We start from the raw sequence: 14,204 nt of genomic DNA, 5'->3' as shown, positions 1-14,204 counted from the left end.
ATAGTTTTTCATACTATTATCGTAAGATATTCTGTATTTCTATTTTATTTGTTGTAGTTTCTTCATTTTCCTTTCTTATTTTGCTAATTTGTGCTCTCTTTTTTTCTTTCTTTGTGAGTTTGGCCAGAGGTTTGTCAATTTTATTTACTTTTTCAAAAAACCAGCTTTTGGTTTGGTTGATTTTTTTTCTATGGTCTTCTTAATCACTATTGTATTTATTTCCTCTCTGATCCTTATTATTTCCTTCCTTCTTCTGCCTTTTGGGGCTTTTGTTCTTCTTTTTCTAATTCATTCAGCTGCTGGGTCAAATTGTTTATTTGAGATTGTTCTTGTTTTTTGAGAAATGCCTGTATCGTTATAAACTTCCCTCTTTGCACTGCATTTGCTGTGTCCCATAGATTTTGAGTGGGGTTGTACTTTCATTATCATTTGCCTCAAGGTATTTTTTAATTGCAGCTTTGATTTCCTCAATGACCCATTGATTTTTCAATAACATATTGTTTAATATCCATGCTTTCCTTTTTTTCTCTTTTGTTTCTCTGTTGTTGATTTCCAGTTTCATGGCACGGTGGTCAGTATGGATGCTTGAGATAATTTCTATCTTCTTAAAATTGTTGAGCTTTCTTTTGTGCCCAAGTACATGATCAATCCTGGAAAATGTTCCATGTGCACTTGAAAAGAATGCTTATCCTATTTTTGGGGGGTGTAATGCTCTGAAATTATCCACCAAATCTAGTTTTTCTATTGTATTATTATTTTCTCTGTTGCCTTGTTTATTTTCTGTATGGGAGATCTGCCTGGTGATGTTAATGCAGTGTTAAAATCTCCAACTATGATTGTATTCCCCTCAATATCCCCCTTTATCTCTGTTTAATTCTTGTATGTACTTAGGTGCTCCTATATTGGGTGCATATATATTAACAAGTGTAATATCCTCATCTTGTATCTCTCCTTCAATCATTATAAAATGTCCTTCTTTATCTTTCTTTATGGCCTTTGTGTGAAATCAGTACTGCATCACCTGCTTTTTTGGCTTTTCCATTTGCATGGAATATCCTTTTCCATCCTTTCACTCTCAATCTATATGTGTCCTTCTCCCTAAAGTGGGTCTCTTGTATACAGCATATTAAAGGTTCTTGCTTTATTATCCAGTCTGCCACTCTATGTCTTTTGACTGGAGCATTTAGTCCATTAACATTTACAGTAATTAATGATAGCTGTGTGTTTATTGTCATTTTGTACTTCTCTTTGCAGTTGATTTGGTATTTCCTCTTTGTTCCTTTCTTCTTCCTTTTGTGGTTTGGTAATTTTCCTTTGTCTTATCATGGATTTTTTTTTAGTTTTTGTGACTCCCTTGTAAGTTTTTGTATTGTGGTTACCCTTTTTCATAACTCTTTTAATGCATTACTATAACTGTTTTAATTAAACTGATAGTAACATGATCTCAAACCCATCCTACAGTTAAAAAAATTTAAAAAAGAAAAAATATATCTATTCTATATTTCCCTGCCTCCCTCTCCCACTCTCAGTGATTTGTATGTCTTCTTTTATAATTTTGTGTTTATGTCTAATTTGTGAGTTCTCACCTTTCCATTTGTGAGTTTCTCATTTCTGTAGCATCCTGCTTCTTTTCTATTTGGAATAGACCTTTCAATATTTCTTTTAGCATGGGTTTACTGTTGATAAACTCCTGCAGTTTTTCTTGTCTGTGAAATTCTTTATTTATCCTTCTGTCCTAAAGGATAGCCTTGCTGGATAAAGTATCCTAGGCTGCATCTTTTTTTCATTCAGGACTTTGAATAAATCTTGCCATTCCATCTGGCCTGTAGTGTTTGTGTAGAGAAATCAGCTGATAACCTTATGGGGGTTCCCTTGTAACTTACTCTTTGCTTTTCTCTTGATGCCTTTAGAATCATTTCTTTATCTTTGACTCTGGCCATCTTGATTATGATATGCCTTGGTGTGGGTCTATTTGGGTTCTTTCTGTTTGGGACCCTCTGAGGTTCCTGTACTTGGATATCTGATCCCTTCTTTAAGTTTGGGAACTTTCCAGTCATGATTTGTTCAAAAATCTTTTCAATCCCTTTTGATCTTTCATCCCCTTCTGGGAACCCTATTATGTGAAGATTGGGATGATTTATATTATTCCATAAGTCCCTTATTCTATTTTCATTATTTTTTATTTGTTTCTCTTGTAGCTCTTCTGAATGTGTGCTTTCTAGTGTCCTGTCTTCTAGGACACTAATTCATTCCTCTGGATTATCTAGTCGGCTATGCACAGCTATTAGATCATTCCTCATCTCAGCCAATGAGTTTACCCATTCGACTTGGCTCTTCTTTATAGTTTCAATGTCATTTTTGACATATTTTATATCTCTAAAAACTATCTCTTTTAATTCCTTCAGCACTTTGATCAGTCCTTTTTTGAAATCTTGATCTAGTAGGCTATCGATATCTATTTCATTGATCTTTCTGTCAGGGAATTTTTCTTGCTATTTTAATTGGGAAATGTTTCTCTGCTTCTTCATCTTGCTCATACCTCTCTGGCACTGTGGTTTATGGAGTATCAGTTATCTATTTTGGTCCTTATGTAGTTTATCTGTCTAAAGTCTACTTAGGTATAAGACTTAGGAAAAAAAGGAAACATAAGAGAGAGAGAGAAAGAATTTTAAAAGAAGGGAGAAAGAAGGTTTGAAAACAGTTTATAAAGAATAATAGAACAAGTTGAAGCAGAGTATCAATCTGGTTGAGACATCCTTTTAAAACCTTTGAAAAAAGGGGAAAAGATGAAAAGATGTATTTGAAATCTGTGTCTAATCAATAACAGGACACCAAGACCCAAGAGAAATAGAAATGAATTAAGAAGTAAAAATTAAGAGGGTAATAGAAAATAGAACTGGTAAAAACAGATTAAAAAAAAAAAGAGGATGTGGGTGTCGGTGTTCTCTTGGAGTCTGTGTGCTTTTAATGTGAAGTCTTTCTGTCTTTGTCCTGTTTTGGAAGCTCAACTTGCTGTTTCCAGAGGCCCTCCATTGGCACCCTCTTCTGTGCTGCTCTCAGTACCATGTTGGCAAGCAGATTGCACCTCCTCCCAAAACTGGTTCAAGTGCAGCTCTCCTTTGCTGTGGGCAGGTGGGTCACTGCCCCTCCCGATGCCACAGTGAGATGTTGCAGACTGGCCAGGTAGGAGAGCGGGTCGCACCTCCTCCCAGCACCACAGTCAGGGCTGTGTTCCTGCCTGAAAGGCGGGGAGCCGCCTTCCCTCTCCCGGCGCCGGTAGCTCCACTGCTCAGTGAGGCTGCATGTTATGCCTCAGGTTGGTGCTCCAGAGGTGGGCTCGGGGAAGACCGAGGGACAGCCTTGTCCCTGCTCCGGGCCAAACCTCAGCTCCTTGTTTGTCTTTGTGGGTCAAGTTCTCTGAGGGACCGGGATGCAAGGGTCCTATCTGCTTTGGGCTGTAGACAAGTCGCAGTCTGGCCTTTGGGGCTGCTGAGCTCTTAGGTGCGGATACAGGATTCTCCCCTGCCTCCATCAGGATGCGAAGTGCTGGAGGATATGGTGGCTGTGCCTGAGCCCAGCATCTCTTCCCCCAAAAACTTTCCGTGGGTTTTCAGTGATGGGGGTATGCATCCTTCTTCCCAGGGCACATCAACCATGTTGTTTTATGGTGGGCTGAGGTTGTTCTGCCCTGTACACCCACAGCCATGGCCTGCAGCTCCCTGCAGTCCCCCGGGGCTGCCTCCGTGCAGCCACACCCATCCTCCTCCTGGCTTGGGCAGCCTGGCCCTGCCGCAGCTACTGGCCTGTGTCCCAGGCTGGGTGTCGGGGGTCCCTATGTGCCCGTTTAACTTAGCTCTGTCAGTCAAGGGCTTCTCTGTACAGATCCAAGCCTTGGAGGCCCCCCCTCCGTCCCGCTGGACTGTCAGTTGGAGGGGGGAGACCAAGCAAATGAGCTCCAGACCTCCTTTGCTGCTCCCTCCCTGCGGGACCCGTCCTGCTCTGCTATGTCTTTTGTTCTTTCTTTTTTCCTTTTCTTCTACCGGATTTTTGGCATCTCTGTCTTTTGAAGAGGGCGATGTTCTGTCGGAGTTCCGCAGGTGCTCTGGTTGGCTGAGTGGGTCTGTGGATGTGAGTCTTGGTGCATTTGTGGGAGAGGGTGAGCTATGAGTGTCCTTCTACTCTGCCATCTTCTCTCTTCCTGTTTATTTCTCTTTTTACAGCTTTTGTTCTGAAATCTATTTTGTTTGATATGAGTACTGTTGCCTATGCCTTAATGTCATTCCCATTTGCATAAAGTATCTTTTTCTTTTCTCTCACTTTCAGTCTGTGTGCCTATTTATTCCTGAATTAAGGGTCTTGGTCACTTTTTCTTATCTAATCAGCCACCCTATGTCTTTTGATTGGAGCCATTAGGTCATTGACATTTAGAGTAATTATTCATCAGTAGGTTCTTATTTCCATTTTATTACTTGTTTTCTGATAGTTTTTGTAGCTTTTGTTCTTTTCTTCTTCTTTTAGTTTCTCCCCTTGAAGTTTGATTACTATTTTAGTGCGATGTCTTTGTTGCTTTCTTTCTAGTTTTTGTATATCTATTGTAGGGGATTGTTTTTTGGTTACCAGGAAGTTGATATATGTTGACATATAAGTATATCTACTTGCATTAAGCTGGTAGTCATTTAAGTTCAAATAAATTCTAGCAGATATACATTTGTCCCTCCCCTTTTGTTTTGTATTTCTAATGCCACATTTTATATCTTCATGTGTATTCTTTAGCTTTCTATTGCTGTTACATTTTATTTAACAATTTTTATTTTAACCTTTGTACTAAAGTATTTAAACAGTTGATCCACTGTTTTTACTATATATCTTCCTTTTTTCTATGTTTTTTGTTCATCATTTAATTTCTTCTTGTGACCTTTTCTTTTTTACACACATTTTGTAAGATCAGTTTGGTCTATTAATCTTCATCTTATTCTTGACATTTTAAACAAATAAACAGAAAACAAACTTGATAGCCTGTAGGTGATATAATTACTGGAGGAAAGAAACAATTTAAACAGACTTGTAACAGGAAAGATATTTAATTAGTAGTCAAAACACTTATCTACAAGGAAAATCCCAGGCCAACTACGACTTCACTAGGAAATTATACTTAACTTTTAAAAAGTAATTAATGCAAAATATTACACAAATTCTTTCATAAAAGAGAAGGAGGAGAGTGGTTTCAAGATGTTGGGATAGAAGGACATGGAGCTCACTGACTCCCACAAATACTTCAAAACTACTTCTACATGTGGAACAATTCTCACAAAACTCTTGTAGAAAGTCTTACACAAGTGGAACTACGAGGAAAATCATCATGAAAATGAATAGGAGGAAAAAGAAAATAGGAGTCAGGATGGGACTTGTCCCTTGGAGTAGGAGTGGCAAAAGGGGCAAAGCACCCACACCCTGGGATTCCCCCTCTCCAGAAGTGAGTATAGCTGGGGCAGAAGGGAAAATTCAGAGACTTGGTGGAGCACATAAGCTACATTGCAGCAGACAGAATGGAGAGAGTTTGGCTCTGGTGGTGCATGTGGTCCCTAGTCCAAGATGCAAGCTGGCTGGTGGAAGCCAAAGGTGGGTGCTGGAGCTCAGGCTTCAGAGGATGGACCTTGGTAGAAGACTGGGGTTGACAGTGTAAAGGCAGCCTCAGGGAGCTGGAGTGTGGTCAGGCTGAGGCTGGGAGCATGTGCAAAAGGCCTGGGTCTATCACTGAAATCTCCACTGTAGGTACACACAGAAATAGGAGTGGAACATGATCAGCCATAGCAGCCTTCTCCAGTAGCCCAGAGGGCATTGCTCAGCACCATTAAAAACACACTCTTGTGGAGGGAAGGACAAGGTACAGACATAGCAGAATGTGTAGCTCAATTCAGAGGGGCAGAATCACTGGTGTCCATCTCCTAGGTGGAGGTGGGGCTAAAACCTGAATCCATGCCCAAGAGTAGCATGACATTGCAAGTGGAACTGAGATTTGAGCCAAGACCCAGGAGGGAGTGACATATTTGCTCCACTGCTGCCATTGTGAAGTCAGTGCCTCTGGGACATCCAAGAGGAGTACTGGTGTGCAATGGGGGTGGATCTGACATTAATGGTGGGTGTGCATCTATTCAGGTGGGGCTGGGACTGGGACTGGGTTGACCCTCTAGCTATCACTAGATCCAAGAGCATGACTGCATTTGCACTATGGAGGTTCCTTGTGCCTAATGTTGGCAGATCTGCTCTGGTGGTTTTTTGGGTGCAGAGCCTGTGGGAAACCAGGGCCGGTTGCTGGCATTCCTGGGGCTGTGGTGTAAATAAGGGCAGAATTAACAAAGTGTTCTTTTTAAGCCTACACAAAGAGTTACAGGTGACACCACAGAGGGAACTTCCCAGTGGACATCTCCCACAAAGAAATACTCAGCAGCTCTCCTCCCACCTAAAGCACTCCAGTCCAAATTACCACACATGACAGCTCAGAAATGGGCCTAGGCAACTCTGTTCCAACTGCATGGGAGCAGACGTGGCCCTTCACAGGGCTGTGAAAACCACAGTGTAAAGAGGAGACCCCATTCAACATCCAGTGCAGGCTCTGGTCACCACAATACCAACCACATGCCAAAACAAGGAGATAAGAACCAGCACACATGGTGGAAAACCATCACACTCATCTATTCTAAAAAAGCCTTGGCAACAAGAATATTAGACACAGTCTACACAGAAATGCTCCCTCCCAGAAACAGCCCTTTGAGACCACACTGGATAACTATTACTCCAAAATGTATAGAGTCAGAGAGCTATAAGTAAAATTAAAAAGCTGAGCAGCCACTCTCATTTAAAAGAACAAAATATATCCCCAGAAAGAACAAACGATGAAATGAACCTCTACTATACACCAGAGCCTTAGTTCAAAACAGAGAAAATAAAAATCACTGACAGAAATAAGAGAGGTTCTTGATAAAAATGCAGAATGCTATAAAATGGAAATATAAACTATCAAAAGGAGGCAAATAAATCAGAAAACTCAATTGCTGAGATAAAAGCAGAGCTAAAGGCAATCAATGGCAGACTAAATAATGCAAAAGTTAGAATAAGTGGTTTAGAAGACAGGTTAATGTAAATCACCCATTCAAAACAGCAGACAGAAAAAAATGGAAAAAAATAAAAGCAATATAAGTGATATATGGGATAATATAAAGTGTGCCAATCTAAGCAAAATAAGGATCCAAGAAGCAGAATAAAAAGAAAAGGGGATCAAAAAATATTTGAAGAAATTATGATGAAAAACATCCCAAACTTACAGACAGAAAGAGACATTCAAGTACAGTAAACACAGAGGGTCCAAAACAAGATAAAACCGAACAGACTCACACCCGGACATATTATAATTAAGATGGCTAAAATTAAAGATAAAGAAAAGATTCCAAAGGCAGCAAGAAAAAAAACAAAATGTTATAAGGGAAGCCCCATAAGACTACCATCTGATTTCTCTACAGAAATGTTTCTGGACAGAAGCGTGTGGCAAGATATACTGAAGGACCTCAAAGAGCAAAACCTTCAATCTAAAATACTCTGCCCAGCAAGACTATCAACCAGAATAGAAGTAGAGATCAAAATTTCTGAGACAAGCAAAAACCAAAAGAATATAGCAATACTAAACCTATCCTAAAGGAAATATTGGAAGTTTTTCTCTAAATAGAAAACAAGCAGGCATCTATAAAGAAGAAAATATCTTGATTGGAAATGCCATAATTACAATGAACACCAAAACAATAAACATGAAGAGGTAGGTAAAAGAGGACACCAAAATTATGCAAAAGTGGGAGTGGGGAGCAAAGAATGTAGATTATTTTTCTTTGTTGTTGTTGCTGCTTCTTCATTTTGTTTTGTTTTGTTTTGTTTTTCTCTGTTTTCTTAGGTTGTGTTTGAGTCTACATGATTACCAGTCTAGAGCAAATAGACATAGTAATGGGTTAACATACTCGAAAAACAGGGTAACCACAAATCAAAAGCTAAAAGCAAAAAACAAAAAACAAAACAAAAAAAAAGAGAGACAAAACCAAAAAAAAAAATCAAACTATTAAAAAGAAAAATTATTAAACCACAAAAGGAAATCCAAAAAGAAAAAGAAACAAAGAAGAAATACAAAATCAATGGCAAAACAAGGTTTAAAATGACAATAAACACACATCTATCAATAATTATCATAAAGGTCATTGGATAAGTGCTCCAATCAAAAGTCATAGAGTGGTAGATTGGATAACAAAACAGGGGCATACAACAACTATGCTGCCTCTGAGAGACCCGCTTTAGGGTGAAAGACACACATAGATTGAAAGTGAGGAAATGGAAAAGTATATTTCATGCAAGTGAAAATGACAAGATTTGGGGGGGAGCAAGCCGAATAGACTTCAAAACAAAGGCCACAAAGAAAGATAAATAAGGACACTACATAATGACAACAGGATCAATAAAAGCAGATGATATTATATTCATTAACATATATGCACCCAATGTAGGATCACCTAAGTACATAAAGCAAATACTAACAGATATAAAGGGAGAAATTGACAGGAATAAAAGAGTAGTAGGATTTCACACACCACTATCACCACTGGAGAGATCCTCCAGACATCAAATCAATAAAGGTAGCATAGATATTAATGACACAAGGTAATAGTTAGACTTCATTGATATTTTCCAGAAAAAACATGAAAAACAGATTATGCATTCTTTTCAAGCGCACCCAAAACATTCTCTGGGATAGACCACATATGAAGACACCAAGAAACCTCAACAAATTCAAGAGGATAGAAATTCTTTCAAGCATTATTTCTGACCACAATGGCATGAAATCAGAAATCAACCACAGGAAAAATAAAAAGGAGAAAATAACTGCATGGAGACTAAAAAACATGCTACTGAAAATCAATGGGTAAATGAAAAAAATCAAAGAGGAAATTTAAAAATACCTCGAGACAAATGACAATAAAAACACAACCACAAGAACATCTAGGCAATGCAGCAAAAGCAATCCTAAGAAAAATGTTCATGGGGATACTAGTCTACCTCAGAAAACAAGAACAATCCCAAATAAAACACATAACATACCACCTACAGTAATTAGAACAACAACAACAACAACAACAACAACAACACCTGAAGTCAGCAGAAGGAAAGAAATAATAAAGGTCATGGAGGAAATAAATAAAGTAAAGATTAAAAAAATAGAGAAACTTAATCAAACCAAGACCTGGTTTTCTTGAAAGAGTAAATAAAATGATCACCATGCTCACTAAAAAGAAACAGAAAATAGAGAACACAAATAAACAAAATTAAAAAAATGAAATAGAAGAAATTACAACTGATACCACAGAAGTGCAAAAAAAAAAAAAAAGGAATACTATGAGCAACTATATGGCAACAAATCGGACAACCTAGAAGAAATGGACAACTTTCTAGAAACATACAGTCCACCAAAACTGAATCAAGAAGAAATAGATTAGATGAACAGACCAGTCACTAGAAGGGAAATAGAATCTGTAATTGAAAAAAAAAAAACCTGCAAGCAAAAGTTGAGATCTGGGTGGCTTCACTGGGAAATTCTACCAATCTTGCAAAAAATAACTTATACCAATTCTTATCAACCTTTTCCAAAAGTTTGCACAATAGGGAACACACCCAAGTTCATTCTATGAAGCCACCATTACCCTGATACCAAAACCAGACAAAGACACTACCAAAAAAGAGAATTACAGGCCAACACCTTAATGAACATAGATTCAAAACTTCTCTACAAAATATTAACAAACATAATTTAACAACATAGAAAAATATTATACACTATAAAAAACTTAAATTCATCCCAGGGTCAGAAGGATGATTCAGCATAGCAAATGAATCAGTGTGATACAAAACATCAACAAAATAAAGGACCACACATGATCATCTCAATATATGGAGAAAAAAGGCAGTTGATAAAATTTAGCATCCATTCATGATAAAATCTCTTAACAAAGTGGGTATATAGGGAACGTATCTCAACGTAATAAAAGTTATTTATGACAAAACCACAGCCAACATAATACTCAAAGGTAAGAAGTTTAAAGCCTTCCCACTAAAATCTGTAACAAGACAAGGATGCCCCCACTCTCATCACTTTTACTCAACATATATTTGGAAGTCCTGCCCATAGCAATCAAAAAAGAAAAATACATACGAAGGATCCAAATTAGAGCAGAAGAGATAAAATTGTCATTATATGCAGATGACATGATATTGTATGTAGAAAACCCTAATGACTCCACACATAAACTACTAGAGCTGATAAACAAACTCATCAAGGTAGCAGGATACAAGATAACCATACAGGAACCTGTTGCAAATCTTTATATTAACAATGAAAGTTCAGAAAAGGAAAGTAAAAAAAAAAAATTCCCTGTTAAAATCACATCAAAAATAGCATACTTAGGAATAAACCTGACCGAGTAAGTGAAAGATTTATATGCAGAGAACTGTATAACATTGACTAAAGAAGCTAAAGACTATTTAAATAAGTGAAAATATATTCCATGCTCCTGGAATTTAAGAATTATTGTTAAAATGACCATACTACCAGAAGCACTCTACAGACTTAATGTGATCCCTGTCAAATTACCCAGGACATTTTTTAACAGAAGTAGGACAAATGATCCTAAGATTTATATAGAATCACAAAAGACCCAGAATTGCCAAAGCAATATTGAAGAAAAAGAACAAAGCTGGAGGAATAACTCTCCCAGACTTCAGACAATACTACAGAGCTATCACACCAAACAGCATGATATTGGCAGAAAAGCAAACATATGGATCAATGGGTGAGAATAGAGATCCCAGAAATAAACCCACACAGCCATGGTCAACTAATGGTCAAAAAAGGAGGCAAGAATATATAATGGAGGAAAGACAGCCTCTTTAGCGAGTTGTGTTGTGAAGGTTGGATAGCCCATGTAAATCAATAAAATGAGAACATTGCCTCACACCATACACAAAAATAAATTCAAAATGTCTTAAATAGTTAAAAATAGAGCAAGACACTATAAACCTCCTAGAAGAAATCATAGGCAAAACATTCTCTGACATAGATCTCAGCAATGTTCTCCTGAGGGAGTCTACCCGGGCAATAGAAATGAAAGCAAAAATAGACATACGTAACTGAATTAAACTTATACACTTTTGCACAGCAAAGGAAACTATAAACAAAACAAAAAGACAGCCTATGGAATGGGAGAAAATATTTGGAAAAGATTCGACTGACAAGAATTTAATTTCCAGAATATATACAAACAGCTCACAGTACTCAATAACAAGAAAACAAGCAACACAATTCAAAATTGAGCAGAAGGCCTAAACAAACATTTCTCCAATGAAGACATGCCAGTAAGCACATAAACATGCTTAATATAACTAATCATCTGAGAAATGCAAATCAAAACTATAAAGAGGTATCACCTCACACTGGTCAGAATGGACATCATTTTCAAAATCCACAAACAATAAATGTTTGGGAGGGTGTGGAGAAAAGGGAACCCTCCTACACTGTTGGTGGGTATGTAGTTTGGTGCAGTCATTATGGAAATCAGTAGAGAGAATTCTTAAAAAAATATAGACTTATCTTATAATTCAGCAATCCCACTCCTGGGCATACATCCAGAGGAAACTCTAATTCAAAAAATACATGTGCCCCAACGTTCATAGCAGCACTATAAAAAATAGCTAAGTTATGGAAAAAACCTACATGTCCATTGACAGATGATTGGATATAGAACTTATATATATGTAGAGCATAGTGTAGAGCATACAAAGTGATATATATATATATATATATATGTATACACACACACACACATATATATATAAATAAATATAAATATACACACACACATATATATATACACATACATACAAACATATATACATACACACAGTGGAATACTACTCATCTATACAAAAGAAGAAAATAATGCCGTTTGCAGCAACATGGGTGGACCAGGAGTTTTTCATATTAAGTGAAGTAAGCCAGAAAAAGAAAGAAAAATACCATATAAGATCACTTAGAGATGGAATCATAAACAGTTACACAAATGAACATAAATGGACTCACAGACACAAGAAAACATATTTACGGTTACCAGAGAAGGAAGGAGAGGGTGGATGGATAAATTGAGAGGTCGGAATTTGCAGATTCTAACTACTCTATAGAAATTAGATAAACAACAATGTCTTACTGTACAGCACTGGGAACTGTATTCAATATCTTGTAATAGTCTATAATGAAAAATAATACAAAAGGTAAACACACACACACACACACACACACACATATACACATCACTATGCTCTACATCAGAAATTAACATAAAATTGTAAATTAACTATACTTCAATAAAGAAATAAAGAGGAGGAAACAGTTCCCAACATTTCTAAAACATGGTAAGAAAATTAAAACTACAAATAGATCTCATAAATATGGACAAAAAAAACACTAACAAAATCCACTCACATAAAAAAAGAATTACTTTTTATAATCATGTTGGTTTTATCCCAGACATGCAAGATTAATCAAATGAACTGAAATAAATTTCTGTAATATACCACATTATGAGACTAGAGAAACAGAATATACACGATTATCCCAATAGTTCCAGAAAAAGTGTTTGACAAAATCCAAGACCCCTTCAATGCCTTTCATGAGCACTAAACAAACTAGGAATTGAAGATGATATGCTATGACCTGTACAGCCCAGAACTTCATATATTAATTCCAAACCTCTGATACCTCGGAATGTAGCCTTAATTTGAAACAGCAGTTTTGCAGATGTATTTATTTATTGAAGTTAATATGAGGTCATACTGAAATAGGCTGTTCCCGTAATACAATATGACTTATGTCCTCATAGAAAGAATAAAAAAGTATACAAATGCACACACAACACCCACCCACCCACATAAACAGAATGTTGATATCTATATGAACGTGAAATATACTACTGGTGAAGTCTGAGACCGAAATGAGGAAGATCTTATTGGAAACCAGAGCAGATATTTTGGGTAAATTGTGTCTGGTTGAGTAGAAAGTAGTGTAACTGAGCAGGACACTATGGGGTCTTCCCAGGACAGATCTCTCCCTTATATCCTCTGTTTTACATCCTCTCTGAAGTACCTAGACAATAGTTTCTGATACACATTTCCTGAGTTGCTTTAAAGATGTCAAAAAAAAACACCAAATGGAAGATGTTAACTATTTGATGACCATGGGCACATAGCTCCCAGGCCTACTGGAGCCTAAGGATTGTAAGTGTTAACGCTTGTGATACCACCTTATTACCTCACCATCAACAAATCGGAGAACCGTGATTACCCCCCACCATCTCATCTGGCCTTTAACAATGCCTTCCTGAAACCCATCAGAGAGTTCAGGTGTTTTGAGCATTATCTGTCCCGACTCCTAGTATGGTGTCTTACAATAGACTATGCAGTTTCTTTCACCAGAACCCAGTGTCAGTAGATTGACTTTACAGAATGCAGTCGACCAGACTCAAATTCAGTTTAGAAACAGTAGAACATGTAAGGAAAAAACAAAACCTCTATATTTAGCTGAGGAGGCATTTAAGCAGTGTTGAAAACTTGGTCTGGTTTCTCCTTGGCACTTATAATAAAACAACATTAGATGAATGTTTTGAAAAAAATTATAAAACAGAAAATAATCAGAAATGAAACTTCAGGGAATTCTCAGCTTAGCCATATTCCAAAGAAAGAAACAAACAAACATAAGAACAAAATAGTGTGCTTTGGAGAAAACATCAAGACAGTGGCTAGACAAGGATTTGCTGAAGAGATTAAGTGTGGGACTTATGAGTCCAAGCCACAAATTCAGCAGAAACACTGTAAAGTTGTAGTGAAGAGGAGAGAGATGGGACAAAATTAAGGAAGGCTTTTAGACTTCTCAGATTCTACTGGCAGGAAATGGACATATAGAATTATTCAGCTGTGAATATGTGTTAATTTTCAAGTAAGTGTAAGAATGACCCTGAAGGTGGGGACACATCCTGGATTCCAGAGTGCAGGGCTGTCTCTTAAGGCTGAGGATATTAGGCCACAACCTTGGTGGACCCAGAGGACAGAACATTGAGTCAATGAGGATT

This window comes from Vicugna pacos, chromosome X (assembly GCF_048564905.1).
Source record: "Vicugna pacos chromosome X, VicPac4, whole genome shotgun sequence".
Taxonomy (NCBI): domain Eukaryota; kingdom Metazoa; phylum Chordata; class Mammalia; order Artiodactyla; family Camelidae; genus Vicugna; species Vicugna pacos.
Note: the sequence above shows the minus strand (reverse complement) of the source record.